The sequence below is a fragment of the Ovis aries genome, chromosome 6, assembly GCF_016772045.2.
Source record: "Ovis aries strain OAR_USU_Benz2616 breed Rambouillet chromosome 6, ARS-UI_Ramb_v3.0, whole genome shotgun sequence".
NCBI classification, from domain to species: domain Eukaryota; kingdom Metazoa; phylum Chordata; class Mammalia; order Artiodactyla; family Bovidae; genus Ovis; species Ovis aries.
This window is the reverse complement of record NC_056059.1, coordinates 89,636,742-89,653,170: the sequence shown is the minus strand read 5'-3', so window position 1 is coordinate 89,653,170 and position 16,429 is coordinate 89,636,742. Positions and strand designations below refer to the sequence as shown.

Genomic DNA, 16,429 nt, shown 5'->3' with positions numbered 1-16,429 from the left:
TTTCCATTCTTTCTCCATCTATTTGCCATGAAGTGATGGGACTAGACGCCATGATTTTCAGTTTTTGAATGATGAGTTTTAAACCAGCTTTTTTACTCTCCTCTTTCACTTTCATCAAGAGGCTCTTTAGTTCTCTTTCTGCCATAAGGGTGATATCATCTGCATATCTGAGGTTATTGATATTTTTCCCGCCAGTCTTGACTCCAGCTTGGGCTTCATCCAGTCCAGCATTTCTCATGATGTAGTCTGCATATAAGTTAAATAAGCAGGGCAACAATATACAGCCTTGACGTACTCCTTTCCTGTTTTGGAACCAGTCTGTTGTTCCATGTCCAGTTCTAACTGTTGCTTCTTGACCTGCATATAGATTTCTCAGGAGGCAGGTCAGGTTGTCTGGTATTCCCATCTCTTGAAGAATTTTCCACAGTTTGTTGTGATCCACATATCAAAGACTTTAGCATAATCAATGAAGCAAAAGTAGACTTTTTTTTGTGGGACTCGTGTTTTTTTGATGATCCAATGGATGTTGGTAATTTGATCTCTGGTTGCTCTGCCTTCTCTAAATCCAGTTTGAACATCTGGAAGTTCACAGTTCATGTACTGTTGAAGCCTGGCTTGGAGAATTTTGAGTATTACTTTGCTAGTGTGTGAGATGAGTGCAATTGTGTGGTAGTTTGAGCATTCTTTGGCATTGCCTTTCTTTGGGATTGGAATGAAAACTGACCTTTTCCGGTCCTGTGGCCACTGCTGAGTTTTCCAAATTTGCTGGCATATTGAGTGCAGCACTTTCACAGCATCATCTTTCAGGATTTGAAACAGCTCAACTGGAATTCCATCACCTCCACTAGCTTTGTTCATAGTGATGCTTCCTAAGGCCCACTTGACTTCACATTCCAGGATGTCTGGCTCTAGATAAGTGATCACATCATCATGGTTATCTGGGTCATGAAGATCTTTTTTGTATAGTTCTAGGTATTCTTGCCACCTCTTCTTAATATCAGCTGCTTCTGTTAGGGCCATACATTTCTTAAAAGTTAACATGTGCATAATAGGAAACTGAAAAACACAAGAAACAAAAAACAGTCATCCATAATCACAAGCAGTTTATCGTTTGATACTAAGCATCCATTTTTATGTAAATAAGATCATGCAGTTATGTATCATGCTTTCTCACACATCATGAATACTTACCATTTCACTATCCAACAGTTATATGAGTGTTTTGATAACCAAGAATATACTATACCAACTCAATGCGGGAAAAGAAATGTAATCCTGCCTTGGCAACAAATATTTCATAAGAGACAAAAATAGCAACAGCTCTCTAGATAAAGATATTGGTTAGAGTTATGATTAAAATACTACATTCCCTTAGCGCTCGATTAAAAATGGGACATAGAGCAACAGAGTACATGAAGTATAATGCTTCTAAGAGGATTCATTATCCAAGCTAAACTATTAAAGTGTTAGCGAGGAAGTATGTTTGCATTGAATTTCTTAACAAAGTGTTCCTGTGATACAGCCTAGAGATGTACACACATCAGCGGTTATCATCTAAATACAAGTATGACACACTCATATACATCCTTCCTTTGATACTTCCTTCTGCTGCCGACCTAATGAGCAAGTCCTGACGTACATTTCTCAGAGATGGTTTAACCATTCCATATCCAAGATGATTTATTTTTATCAATTATAGCAAAAATATTTGAACTTCCCTGGTGGCCCAGAGGTTAAGATTCTGCTCTCCAAACATAGGGGCCAAACATAGGGGCCAAGGGTTCAATCCCCGGTCAAGGAAGATTGTGCATGCCTCAATGGCATGCCAAATATACACACACACACACACACACACACACATATATATATAGATATATATGGGCTTCCCAGGGGGCACTAGTGGTAAAGAATCTGCCTGCCAATGCAGGAGACGTAACAGACAGAGTTTCAATCCCTGGGTCAGGAAGATCCCCTGGAGGAGGACATGGCAACCCACTCCAGTATTCTTGCCTGGAGATTCACCATGGGCAGAAGAGCCTGGCAGGCTACAGTCCATGGGGTCCAACAGAGTGCAACATGACTAAAAGAACTTAGCATGTATATATATGTACATATATATATATTTGAAGTGAAAGTCGCTCAGTCATGTCCAACTCTTTGTGATCCCATGAACTATACAGTCCATGAAATTCTCCAGGCCAGAATACTGGGGTGGGAAGCCATTCCTTCCTTCAGGGGATCTTCCCAACCCAGGGATCGAACCCAGGTCTCCTGCATTGCAGGAGATTCTTTATCAGCTAAGCTACCAGGGAAGCCTATATATATGTATATATAATATACATTATATATATAATTATATGCATCATATATATAATACATATAAATATATATATACATATATATTTTCTTAAGTCACTGAGTTGTGTCTGACTTTGTGACCCCATGGACTGCAGCCCACCAGGTTCCTCTGTCCAATTCTCCAGGCAAGAAACAAAGATATTTACAGATTGGTTAATTCATTAGCTCTACTTTTTATCATACACTGTCACCTCAGGACATCTAAAAATCTTAGATGTTGCAAAATAATGAACCTTGTCCACAATAAACATAGGTGCTTTACAAAAATGAACATATAAATCTATGGTTACAACCTAAAACTGTCTTCGAGATATGGAAACGCCAGCCAGGAACCCTTCCCTTCACCCTTTCTCTTACCCCTCCTCCAGCTTTCTGGGTGACAGGGCTACATCTAGCTCCAAGGGGTGATTAACAGAGACACTCCCAGAAAATCTGGGCTTCGCTGGTAACTCAGCTGGTTAAGAATTTGACTGCGATACAGGAGAAAGTGAAAGTGAAGTCGCTCAGTTGTGTCTGACTCTTTATGACCCCATGGACTGTAGCCTACCAGGCTCCTCTGTCCATGGGATTCTCCAGGCAAGAGTACTGGAGTCGGTTGCCATTTCCTTCTCCAGGGGATCTTCCCAACCCAGGGATCGAACCTGGGTCTCCCGCGTTCCAGGCAGATGCTTTAACCTCTGAGCCACCAGGGAGGGTTGGGAAGATCCCCTGGAGAAGGGAATGGCTACCCACTTCAGTATTCTGACCTGGAGAATTCCATGGACTGTATAGTCCATGGGGTCACAAAGAGTCAGACATGACTGAATGACTTTCACTTTCACTCCCAGAAAACACAGCCCTTCCTAAAAATTAAGGAAAGGGAATCAGTTAAGGGGTTATTTTACTACCTCTGCTTTTAATATACTTTGGGCATTAGGGCTTACTTATTTTTTAATTCACAGCAGTATTAACTAAAACGCACAAGTAGAACAATAATTACATAATCTGAATGTCTGTGACTCGTGAGCACTGACAGACCCTTCTCTGTCCACTTTTGAATGCAGAGGCATGTGGAAGATTTCTTTGAATGCCTCGTGTATCCTGTAGTGTGTAGGATAATGCAATGTACAGTAGGTCATAGCTAAATAGTGTTAGTGAATAAATCAGCTATTCTCATTAAAGGAAAGTTTCTCTTTCTTTTCTAATCAGTCACAGTTCTCAAACTAGACTTCACATGAACCCAAAGTGCAAGTGGTATAAAAAAGTGATTTGGAAGAAAGGATGGGCCCCCAGACACAGGTCATCTTCCTCTTACAGCTTTGTAGAAATCTGATACAATATTCAAGCTTCCTATTTTCCTTTCTGCTTATTTATTTATACCTTCAAAATTCTAGAAGAAACTCTTAAAATGTTAAGTGTATAAAATTACCTTTTATCATAAGAATGATTGTGTAAATAATTTTTCCAACTTAAAAAAAAATTTTAAGCCATTTTTTCCTGTTTATCAGTTCCTAACTATGTCTATTAAGTTCTTAATTCCTGCTTTACAATGTATTCCTTATTTTTCTCCACCCTAATAGTTTTCTTCTTATAACTTGCAGTCTAACAGTAGAACATATTAAATTAACATGATTTCCCCCCTCTTCCAACCCCCAAATTCATAGTCTAGCAGGTAAACTCAAGGAAAATCTTAAACTGAAAATAAGTATTCTTCTAAGAGGGACCATGTGAAGTGAATTACAGAGAGAATTTCAACAGGAAATAGGACCAGGGGAATAAATTTCCTTCTAGTTCTTCCTGAGTGATGACTGTATGACCTTTCCCCATTATTGTGATTAAAATGTTGCAATATTCACAAATACTGTGAATTAAAAATAAGACGCAAAGCAACCGAATACAGACTATATTGCCTCTAAGAGGATTCATTATCTCATCTAAATTGTTAAAGCGCTAGCAAGGAAGTATGTTTTCAATGAATTTCTTAACAATGTATTTCTATAGAGCAGTCAAGAGACGTGCATGCCAATGCGCCTGCACTGACTCACAAATCAGATCTATCTGTATTCAAATGTAAGTTCAAAACCATTTCCAGAGTAAGACATAAAAGGTTTTGGCATTATTCATAGTCTTTCTTTTTCTGTCCTTCTCATCTCTTCCTTCCACAACACATGCTGTTTACTCTTCTTTTTAGTTTTTGTGCTTCCCCGGTGGCTCACAGTGTAAAGCATCTGCCTGCAGTTAAGGGAGACCTGGATTTGATTCCTGAGTCGGGAAGATCCCCTAGAGAAGGAAATGGCAACCCACTCCAGTATTCTTGCCTGGAGAATCCAATGGACGGAGGAGCCTGCTGGGGTCGCAGAGTCAGACACAACTGAGCAACTTCATTTTCTCTACTTCTTTTCCTCTTACGAATACTAACCACATTTCCCTCCTTGTTCGCTTCGATTAGTCACAAGTTCCTAATCCTTTGGGGGAAACTGTATGGAATGTCTTCTGAGCTAACAATGCTACTTGAGTTAGTTGATACCAGGAAAGAGGTAGCATGTAGCAGAGGATCGTCAGCTCGTTGTCTTGATCAACAAGTGTATTTTGTCACAAAAGACACATTGTCAGCAAGGTTTGTGAGGCAGGATGAACATATTTCTTGAGTCACTAAAATTTCACAAGCCTATTAGTCAGCATTTGAGGTAAAATGCTTTCAGCTAGTTTTCATTTATTCAATAAATATTAAGTATCTGTTATGTGCCAGACAAAAAATGAGACCTCAAATATTTGTGCAAAGCAATGGGATATAAATACTAATTTACTACTGCTACTATACACTGCTACTGCTACTATTGCTAACTGTTCTTACTATTGTGTGCATAACTTTTTTAATTTCCATGAGGAGAAACAATACTGACACTAATAAGTGGACTGTACAGAAATGGGTAAAAAAATATTTTAAATAAGTTATTTAAGCAGAAGAAATTAGCTTATACAAAGTTACAACTTAAAAGAATGCTAGAAAATTAGTGTCACAGGTTCTTGTGTTTAAAAATAATTTGACAGCTTTTTATGAAACTTACTTTGTCACCCTGTTTGTGTGTGTGTGTGTGGTAACTTACTTTATCTCTTTTTCCTTTAAGCCATTGTATTATAAATAGCGGTGTCATTCAGGAAATTAGCAAGGTTTCTAAGACTCAAAACAGAACTTATCTGTTAGCTATTTTAAAAAGAAAATATCTAAAGACACTGGAGGAACATTAGTCTTTAAAATTAAGACGTATGTTATTTCTGCTTTATGTAGACTGTTTTACACTGACATCTCCCAAGTATGAAGGGAATAAGCTATCACCTACAAATTAGTAATAAAACAATTGATACAGTAGATCTTAAGAAATGAGAAAATGGAGAGTCAGTCTGTTAAAGCACTTAATCAATAAGTTGAAATACTAGCCAACAAAATATTTCCTCTAAGTGCTGAAATCTAATACGTTTTCTGTATAACTTTAAGTGGACAAAAGTGATCCAGACCTCAAATGTTGTTGTCTTAGTCAACTAAGTTGTGTCCGACTCTTCTGCAACTGCATGGACTATAGCTCAACAGGCTCCTCTGTCCATGGGATTTTCTAGGCAAGTATACTAAAGTGGGTTGCCATTTCCTTCTCCAGGGGAATCTTCCTAGCCCAGGAATCAAAGCCACATCTCCTGCACTGGCAGGTGGACTGTTTTGTTTTGTTTTGTTTTGTTTTTTACCACTGAACTGCCAGGGAAGCCTTGACTTCAAATACTCTGGCACTAATTTAATTGAGGCAATTTCCTACCCAGGGGTGGTGAGGCATGGGGTAGGAGTGGAGGGAGAGGGGAAGGTGAAGAAGTGGGAGGCGGAATATCTTCCTGGGTGCTATTACACAAGAACATTGCAAACTTCTGCAGGCATGTAGATTTTTAATGATGTTGATTGCTGCCATTTGTTGAACATTAGATACATGATGATCATTTTTCAACTCCCTTTCACTGCATAACAAGCCATTCCCAAACTTAGTGGCTTACAAGTCTGTCATTTCTGATAATTCTGTGTGCTAATGAGAGGCTGAAGAGCTGACTCATTGGAAAAGAGCCTGCTGCGGGGAAAGACTGTGGAAGAGGGAAAGACAGAAGAAGAAGAGGGTGGCAGAGGATAAGATGGTCAGATAGCATCACTAACCCAATGGCTTCCCAGGTGGTGCAGTTGGTAAAGACTCTGCCTGCTCAGTGTAGGAGACACAGAGATGCAGATTCAATCCCTTGGTTGGGAAGATACCCTGGAGGAAGAAATGGCAACCCAATCCAGTATTTTCACCTGAAAAATCCAATGGACAGAGGAGTCTGGCAAGGTACAGTCCATAGGATTGCGGAGCCTGACACGATGGAGCATGCGTGCACCCTGCACCAACTCAATGGACATGAACTTGAGCAACCTCCAGGAGATTAGTGGAGGACAGCAAAACCTGGAATGCTTCAGTCCCTGGGATCCAGAGTCTGACATGATTTAGTGACTGAACAATAACAAGAAGTACTTTTGCTTTCATCTTGCCTGAGTACACTTGAGTGGGGGTGGTCAGAGAGCAACCGGAAGGGCTGAAAAGTCCAAAATGGCCTCATTCACTTGGGAGGTGGTTTGTCCTGGCGACTGACTGAGATTTCTGCTTCAGCACCTGGGTCCTCCTGTTCCTCCTTCTATAGGTAGTATCATGATATTTCTCAGGAATAAATGAAGGAGGAAGGAAGGAAGGGAGCAGGGGAGAGAAGTGAGGGAAGAGAAGAGTAGGAAAGGGAGAGGAAGGAGAGAGAAAGAAATAAAAGACAAGACTGCGACTTCTTTGGTGGTGCAGTGGTTAGGAATCCATGTTCCAACGCAGGGAACTCGAGTTCAATTCCTGATGGGGAAGCTAAGATCCCACATGCCAAGGGATAACTAAGCCCACATGCTGGAATTACTGAGTCCATGTGCTTCAACAAGAGTAGCTAGTGCACCTCAGTGAAGACCCAGTACAGCCAAAAAAAAAAAAAAAACACACAAAGAAAAAGGACAAGAGCCTTCCACTCTCCTCCCCTTCCCATTGCCTCTCCTTTCTCCTCCTCCTCCTGCTCCTTCCTCATGAAGAACGTCCAGCATGCCTTTTCAGGATCCTCTGAATGGCGCACCATGGCTTTTTTCCGTATCTGTGGTGGCCCCAGATAGCACAGAACAAACATCCTCTCTGGGTTCAGGTCACCACTTGAGGACACTGTCTTGCCCAAAACTATGCCCACTCACCGCAGGTAGCCCACATCAAATGGCTGGCCAGTGGGGGGATTCAGAGGTCTGTCTGCCTGCCACAGTTCAGAATAACTCTACAAGGCCATCCCAGCTCCAGAGCTTCTCATAAGCTCCCCCTGAATCTTCTGTTACAGCAGCAGTTCTCCATCTACCCACTGCTGCTTCCTTACTTCCTAAGAGACGTTGCTTTTTAGAGCAGTTCTAAATACATTTCCCACAGGGAGATCTCCTCTCAGAGTTTGATTCTAGGCAATGTCACCTAAGATGCTATTTTTCTCTTAAAAAAAAAATCTAGTTCCTAAAAAAAAATCTAGTTCCTTTTCCTTCAACTTTCAAGAGAAGCTTTGTCAGAGAAAACAGTATCTTTGCTGCCAAAGGACCTTAACTAAGGTTGAGAGCTTCTCATCTTTGTAATCCTAGTATCATAAGGATCCCATACAAGGTCTGGTATGAAACAAGATTATCAATAAATGTCAATACTGATGTTTCATTGATTTATCAATGATAAACATGGATAAACATTCAATATGGATGAATGTTTATAGAAGGGAAATACATCATACATTTTTTAAATGTCGTCACATCATTGACAGAAAATATGTAGCATTGTTTTCAGAGGCTTTCTGAGAAAGACTGGTGGAAAAAGAAAAGATTTCTTAGAAGCACTAAAAATTAATCATTCACACACAGGTAGAAAGGATAGCAATAAATATGAAAAAAATTTTAAAATTGAGCTTTCAGTTTTCTCATTTAAAGAGGAATTTGAATTAGGACACTCAAGAAAGGAACTAACATTTATCAAAAAATGACTTTGTTCCAGGTTAGTCTTCATTGCCTGAGAGATAGATATTATTGTACTGATTTTACAGATGAGAAGACTGAGGGATGCAGAGGTTAAATAAATTGCCAAAGTCAGATAGCTAAAAATACAAACTAGACTTGAGATACAATTGTTTTGACTTTGCTCTTCATCACAGACTACAAAGAAATATCGCTGGTCTCTCTTACTGGGAGTGAATCAAATCAACTGTTTTTCTTTTTTTCTTTTTTCTTTTTCAACTGTTTTTCTCTTTGTCAAATCTGAGAAGTGGGTCAGAAATAGTCATCATACATTTATGTGGTAGTGGAAACACATCCATTAAGAAAATGGATTTTTCAGAGGGTGGGGGATGTTTTCCCAATTTCTCAATATTCAGGAAATTGGAATCTATAGGCTTTGTAGAAGCAAAGTTTTGAAACTAAACTCCATTTCTCTGTGTCATTATTTCACTCTACATATCTGAAGTATGAGCAATCCTTTTCAGGAATATATTATTAATTTTTTCTGACTAAAAGCCACTAAGGACCATCAGTCAAAATCAGAATCACATGCATGCTCCTTGTCTTCCGTGACTTAGTCAGTGAGGCAAGTTGAAATCCCCAGATGCTTCTGCTGCCTGGTAAATTTCTCAGTTTGTAACATCCAGGAAAGAGTTAGAAGTTATGAACAACATGAGAATTAACCACAATAACTCTTTTCCTTATGCAGGAATTAAAACTATGATAGAAAAACTAAACCACTAGTCATAGTTTATCATAGACCTTGTCATATCTTCAGGAATTGAAGGATTATGCGAATGTGACACACCCAGAGGCAAACAAGAAAATCTGGTAGAATGAGCAGCATCGATTGTACACTGAAAACTGTCTGGATTGGGGGAGTAACATACAATATATTTTAGCTGAGCATTTGTTCAATTCCCAGTGATTTCATATATGACAGTGAATTTCAGAGGGATAACAGAGTGAACATAGTATGTAGAGACTTGGAGGGAAATATAAGGTATATCCTTAGAAGACATATATTAGATTAATTTCCCCTGTATGTGTTCCAGTATTCTTGCCTGGAGAATCCAATGGACAGAGGAACCTGGAGGGTCCATGGGCTCACAAAGGGTCAACACGACTAAGCGACTTAGCATGTGCATATGTTATTTTTGATTTTGCTAGTGTCTTTGATTGTCTTTGTTTTTGATTTCTGCTGGTGGCAGGATCAAAAGTAGCAGCAGGGTTGATGAGCAGTAGCTGTCACTGAGGTTCTTGTGTAGATTATACTTTGGTAATATACTGTGATCAATTTTATTTGTAGAACGGCCAGTTATGGCAAGCCCATAACAAATACAGCTTGAAGAATATTGCAATGAGGTCTTAGTCTATGATCTATAAGCAAACTAAACTTTTAAATCTTGCTGCTGGGGAAAACAGATCTTGAATTATGATAAAGAAGTAATTAGTAATGTTTATTTCTTCACATAGCTTGTGTTTTATCCATTCAAAAGGAATTTAATACACTTTAATTGGCCATGATCAAGCACCTAATGAGTATTTTGGAGCTGATATAATAAATGAGGGATTGTTTAAAACACTGAAATTTATAATTCAAACTTTTATAGTGACTTGGTGTGAGTTTTTAGTGTTTCCTTAGGATAATGATATAAATCATGGATTCAAAGGAAAAATGCTATTTGAGAGAGCAATACAATACTACAAAAGTTTAATTTTTTTTAATTTGAGGTATCTTGTGCTTTTTAATATTGCTGAAAAAAATTGTCAGCAAACTCATCTCTTTGAATCTGCTCTAGGTGTTACCATGTCTTTCTATCTCTGCTTGTCTCTTACATACACTCTATTATATAGATATATTGATATGTAATCATACAAGATCTGTTAACCTAATTGATATTTTATATATATGGAGAGATGGAAAGATATAGAATTACTTAGGTGAAATATGGGTATATTAATAATATATTAGTATACACTATTAAACATACATACATGTTAATATAAGCATCAGTTCAGTTCAGTTCAGTCGCTCAGTTGTGTCAGACTCTTTGCAACCCCATGAATTGCAGCACACCAGGCCTCCTTGTCCATCACCAACTCCTGAAGTTTACCCAGACTCATGTCTATCGAGTCGGTGATGCCATCCAGCCATCTCATCCTCTGTCATCCCCTTCTCCTCCTGACCCTAATCCCTCCCAGCATCAGGGTCTTTTCCAATGAGTCAACTCTTTGCATGAGGTGGCCAAAGTATTGGTGTTTCAGCTTCAGCATCAGTCCCTCCAATGAACATCCAGGACTGATCTCCTTTAGGATGGACTGGTTGGATCTCCTTGCAGTCAAAGGGACTCTCAAGAGTCTTCTCCAACACCACAGTTCAAAAGCATCAATTCTTCGGCACTCAGCCTTCTTCACAGTCCAACTCTCACATCCATACATGACCACTGGAAAACCATAGCCTTGACTAGAAGGACCTTTGTTGGCAAAGTAATGTCTCTGCTTTTCAATATGCTATCTAGATTGGTCATAACTTTCCTTCCAAGGAGTAAGCGTCTTTTAATTTCATGGCTGCAATCACCATCTGCAGTGATTTTGGAGCCCCCAAAAATAAAGTCAGCCACTATTGTCACTGTTTTCCCATCTATTTGTCATGAAGTGATGGGACCAGATGCCATGATCTTCATTTTCTGAATGTTGAGCTTTAAGCCAACTTTTTCACTCTCCTCTTTCACTTTCATCAAGAGGCTTTTAGCTCCTCTTCACTTTCTGCCATAAGGGTGGTGTCATCTGCATATCTGAGGTTATTGATATTTCAATATTTCAATATTGATTCCACCTTGTGTTTCTTCCAGTCCAGCGCTTCTCATGATGTACTCTGCATATAAGTTAAATAAGCAGGGTGTCAATATACAGCCTTGACGTACACCTTTTCCTGTTTGGAACCAGTCTGTTGTTCCATGTCCAGTTCTAACTGTTGCTTCCTGACCTGCATACAGATTTCTCAAGAGGCAGGTCAGGTGGTCTGTATTCCCATCTCTTTCAGAATTTTCCACAGTTTGTTGTGATCCACACAGTCAAAGGCTTTGGCATAGTCAATAAAGCAGAAATAGATGTTTTTCTGGAACTCTTTTGCTTTTTCTATGCTTTTTTTCAGCGGATGTTGGCAATTTGATCTCTGGTTCCTCTGCCTTTTCTAAAACCAGCTTGAACGTCAGGGAGTTCACGGTTCATGTATTGCTGAAGTCTGGCTTGGAGAATTTTGAGCATTACTTTACTACCATGTGAGATGAGTGCAACTGTGCAGTAGTTTGAGCATTCTTTGGCATTGCCTTTCTTTGGGACTGGAATGAAAACTGACCTTTTCCAGTCCTGTGGCCACTGCTGAGTTTTCCAAATTTGTTGGCATATTGAGTGCAGCACTTTCATAGCATCATCTTTCAGGATTTGAAATAGCTCAACTGGAATTCTATCACCTCCACTAGCTTTGTTCATAGTGATGCTTCCTAAGGCCCACTTGACTTCACATTCCAGGATGTCTGGCTCTAGATTAGTGATCACATCATCATGATTATCTGGGTCGTGAAGATCTTTTTTGTACAGTTCTTCTGTGTATTCTTGCCACCTCTTCTTAATATCTTCTGCTTCTGTTAGGTCCATACCATTTCTGTCCTTTATCAAGCCCATCTTTGATTGAAATGTTCCCTTGGTATCTCTAATTTTCTTGAACAGATCTCTAGTCTTTCCCATTCTATTGTTTTCCTTGATTTCTTTGCATTGATCGCTGAAGGTCAGGAACGGCAGCAGTAAGGAGATACCCCTCATCCAAGGTAAGGAGCAGCGGCTGTGCTTTGCTGGAGCAGCCGTGAAGAGATACCCCACGCCCAAGGTAAGAGAAACCCAAGTAAGATGGGTAGGTGTTGCAAGAGGGCATTAGAGGGCAGACACACTGAAATCATACTCACAGAAAACTAGTCAATCTAATCACACTAGGACCACAGCCTTGTCTAACTAAATGAAACCAAGCCATGCCTGCGGGGCAACCCAAGACGGGCGGGTCATGGTGGAGAGGTCTGACAGAACGTGGTCCCCTGGAGAAGGAAGTGGCAAGCCACTTCAGTATTCTTGCCTTGAGAACCCCATGAACAGCATGGAAAGGCAAAATGATAGGATACCGAAAGAGGAACTCCCCAGGTCATTAGGTGCCCAATATGCTACTGAAGATCAGTGGAGAAGTAACTCCAGAAAGAATGGAGGGGTGGAGCCAAAACAAAAACAATACCCAGTTGTGCATGTGACTGGTGATAGAAGCAAGATCTGATGCTGTAAAGAGCAATATTGCACAGGAACCTGGAATGTCAGGTCCATGAATCAAGGCAAATTGGAAGTGGTCAAACAAGAGATGGCAAGGGTGAATGTCGACATTCTAGGAATCAGCGAACTAAAATGGACTGGAATGGGTGAATTTAACTCAGATGACCATTATATCTACTACCGCAGGCAGGAATCCCTCAGAAGAAATGGAGTAGCCATCATGGGCAACAAAAGAGTCCGAAATGCAGTACTTGGATGCAATCTCAAAAACGACAGAATAATCTCTGTTCGTCTCCAAGGCAAACCATTCAATATCACAGTTATCCAAGTCTATGCCCCAACCAGTAATGCCGAAGAAGCTGAAGTTGAACGGTTTTATGAAGACCTACAAGACCTTTTAGAACTAACACCCAAAAAGATGTCCTTTTCACTATAGGGGGACTGGAATGCAAAAGTAGGAAGTCAAGAAACACGTGGAGTAACAGGCAAATTTGGCCTTGGAATGCGGAATGAAGCAGGGCAAAGACTAATAGAGTTTTGCCAAGAAAACGCACTGGTCATAGCAAACACGCTCTTCCAACAACACAAGAGAAGACTCTACACATGGACATCACCAGATGGTCAACATCAAAATCAGATTGATTATATTCTTTGCAGCCAAAGATGGAGAAGCTCTATACAGTCAACAAAACCAAGACCAGGAGCTGACTGTGGCTCAGATCATGAACTCCTTATCGCCAAATTCAGACTGAAATTGAAGAAAGTACGGAAAACCACTAGACCATTCAGGTAGGACCTAAATCAAATCCCTTATGATTATACAGTGGAAGTGAGAAATAGATTTAAGGGCCTAGATCTGATAGATAGAGTGCCTGATGAACTATGGACAGAGGTTCGTGACATTGTACAGGAGACAGGGATCAAGACCATCCCCATGGAAAAGAAATGCAAAAAAGCAAAATGGCTGTCTGGGGAGGCCTTACAAATAGCTGTGAAAAGGAGAGAGGCAAAAAGCAAAGGAGAAAAGGAAAGATATAAGCATCTGAATGCAGAGTTCCAAAGAATAGCAAGAAGAGATAAGAAAGAGTTCTTCAGCGATCAATGCAAAGAAATAGAGGAAAGCAACAGAATGGGAAAGACTAGAGAGATGGAAAGATATAGAATTACTTAGGTGAAATACAGGCATATTAATAATATATTAGTATACACTATTAAACATACATACATGTTAATATAAGCATCAGTTCAGTTCAGTTCAGTTCAGTCTCTCAGTTGTGTCCGACTCTTTGCAACCTCATGAATTGCAGTACACCAGGCCTCCTTGTCCATCACCAACTCCTGAAGTTTACCCAGACTCATGTCTATCGGGTCGGTGATGCCATCCAGCCATTTCATCCCTTCTCCTCCTGACCATAATCCTTCCCAGCATCAGGGCCTTTTCCAATGAGTCAACTCTTTGCATGAGGTGGCCAAAGTATTGGTGTTTCAGCTTCAGCATCAGTCCCTCCAATGAACATCCAGGACTGATCTCCTTTAGGATTGACTGGTTGGATCTCCTTGCAGTCCAAGGGACTCTCAAGAGACTTCTCCAACACCACAGTTCAAAAGCATCAATTCTTCAGTGCCCAGCTTTCTTCACAGTACAACTCTCACATCCATACATGACCACTGGAAAACCATAGCCTTGACTAGAAGGACCTTTGTTGGCAAAGTAATGTCTCTGCTTTTCAAAACACTGTCTAGGTTGGTCAGAACTTTTCTTCCAAGGAGTAAGCGTCTTTTAATTTCATGGCTGCAATCACCATCTGCAGTGATTTTGGAGCCCCCCAAAAATAAAGTCTGACACTGTTTCCACTGTTTCCCCATCTATTTGCCATGAAGTGGTGGGACCAGATGCCATGATCTTCATTTTTTGAATGTTGAGCTTTAAGCCAACTTTTTCACTCTCCTCTTTCACTTTCATCAAGAGGCTTTTGAGTTCCTCTTCACTTTCTGCCATAAGGGTGCTGTCATCTGCATATCTGAGGTTATTGATATTTCTCCCAGCAATCTTGATTCCAGCTTGTGCTTCATCCAGCCCAGTGTTTCTCATGATGTATTCTGCATAGAAGTTAAATAAGCAGGATGGCAATATACAGCCTTTGCATACTCCTTTTCCTATTTGGAACCAGTCTGTTGTTCCATGTCCAGTTCTAACTGTTGCTTCCTGACCTGCATATAGGTTTCTCAAGAGGCAGGTCAGGTGGTCTGGTATTCCCAGCTCTTTCAGAATTTTCCACAGTTGATTGTGATCCACACAGTCAAAAGCTTTGGCATATATAACATATTAATGTAAGCATATATAACATATTAATCCAATTGGAGTTTGTGCGTATGTATACTAATTGGATTAGTTGCTCTCTTTTGTTTTCTTGCTTTTCTTCAGAATGAGCTATTTATGTTAAAGTGCTATTTCAATACCAGCGAGACAGTGGGATTTGCTTAGGTCACTAACCTGTTTAAGCCCTACGTGTTACTATGCGTTAGTCACTGTCTTAAGAACAGAAGCGAATATGATAAATATAGTCTTCCTCTTATAAAGTTTACAGTGAAGTTGGAATAGACACTAAATAAATGACCACATGTGTATAGTCTCCATAGGCTCTACAGTCATGTTGGTGACAAAATATTATGAAGAAAAAGAACAGTCATATGACAGGATATAAAAGGGGCTTTAATCTAAGTGGGAGAGAAGGGTCAGAGAGGCCGTGACAGGTAAACTGCCTTTGGAAGAAGGATGGGAGTTAGTCAGGTGAGAGTGAGGGTTCTGTGTTATAGGTTGAAGGGACTATACTTACCAAAGCTCTCGTTGGATTATTTGTAGACAAGACAGGAAAAAGGGTAAAGGAATTACAATTTATTCAGCACTTACAATGAGCCAGGTGATTGATTTTAGGATACTATCTACAATCTGAGTTCCAAGATAACTTATTTAATTAAGTCAATCTGTATCAGGTATTGAAGATACAGAGATGAATGAAATGTGGCAGATGCTCTGGGAGAACTCTAGTAGAGTAGGGTAAAAATCCTTTTATGCAACTAAAAGCAATGTAATATTGGCTATTCCCGTGAATTCAAATACTTAGAAGACACTATGGGAACATCAAAATGGAAACCATAAATTCTGCTGGTAGTGCCAAGGAAAACTTCATGAAGGAAGTATTGTTTGAATAGAACTTTGAAGGGTGAATAAGCTTCCTTCTAAAGATAGAAAAAGATGAAGGCCTTTCCAGGGAGAGGTCCTACCAAAGGCATAGACCTGGAAGGAACATGCCCAGTAGGGAAACTAAATTCTTGACTGCAATTATGCTACTGAAAAATGACTCTGAAGTAGTAATCAGGAGTCATAAGACAGAACCTGGTTTGTCATGCTTTGCAACTTGTATTTCATGTTTAGGAAATAGGGAATCAGTAAAGGATTTAAGGTAAGGAAGTCTTACATATTTGTGTTTTCTAAAGAGCCCAAAGGTTGTTGGTGCTATGAAGGAACTGGCAGGGAAGTGAGCCTGGAGATAGGCTGAACTAACACAAGGACATTGGGAAATGAGGGTCCTGTCTGCTAGTCAGAGAAGAGCATGGTTAATTTTTACAATTTGGTAATGTGGAACTGGGGGCCTCCCCAGTAACTTAGCAGGT

The 16,429-nt window shown here is 39.9% G+C and overlaps 1 non-coding gene across 1 annotated transcript; it reads right to left on the bottom strand.

The window, feature by feature from the left end:
• Positions 1 to 2,978: 2,978 nt before the first annotated feature.
• TRNAS-GGA (transfer RNA serine (anticodon GGA)) lies at positions 2,979 to 3,050 on the bottom strand. Its single transcript has one exon. It is a non-coding gene; the product is annotated as a tRNA-Ser (tRNA).
• Positions 3,051 to 16,429: the final 13,379 nt, after the last annotated feature.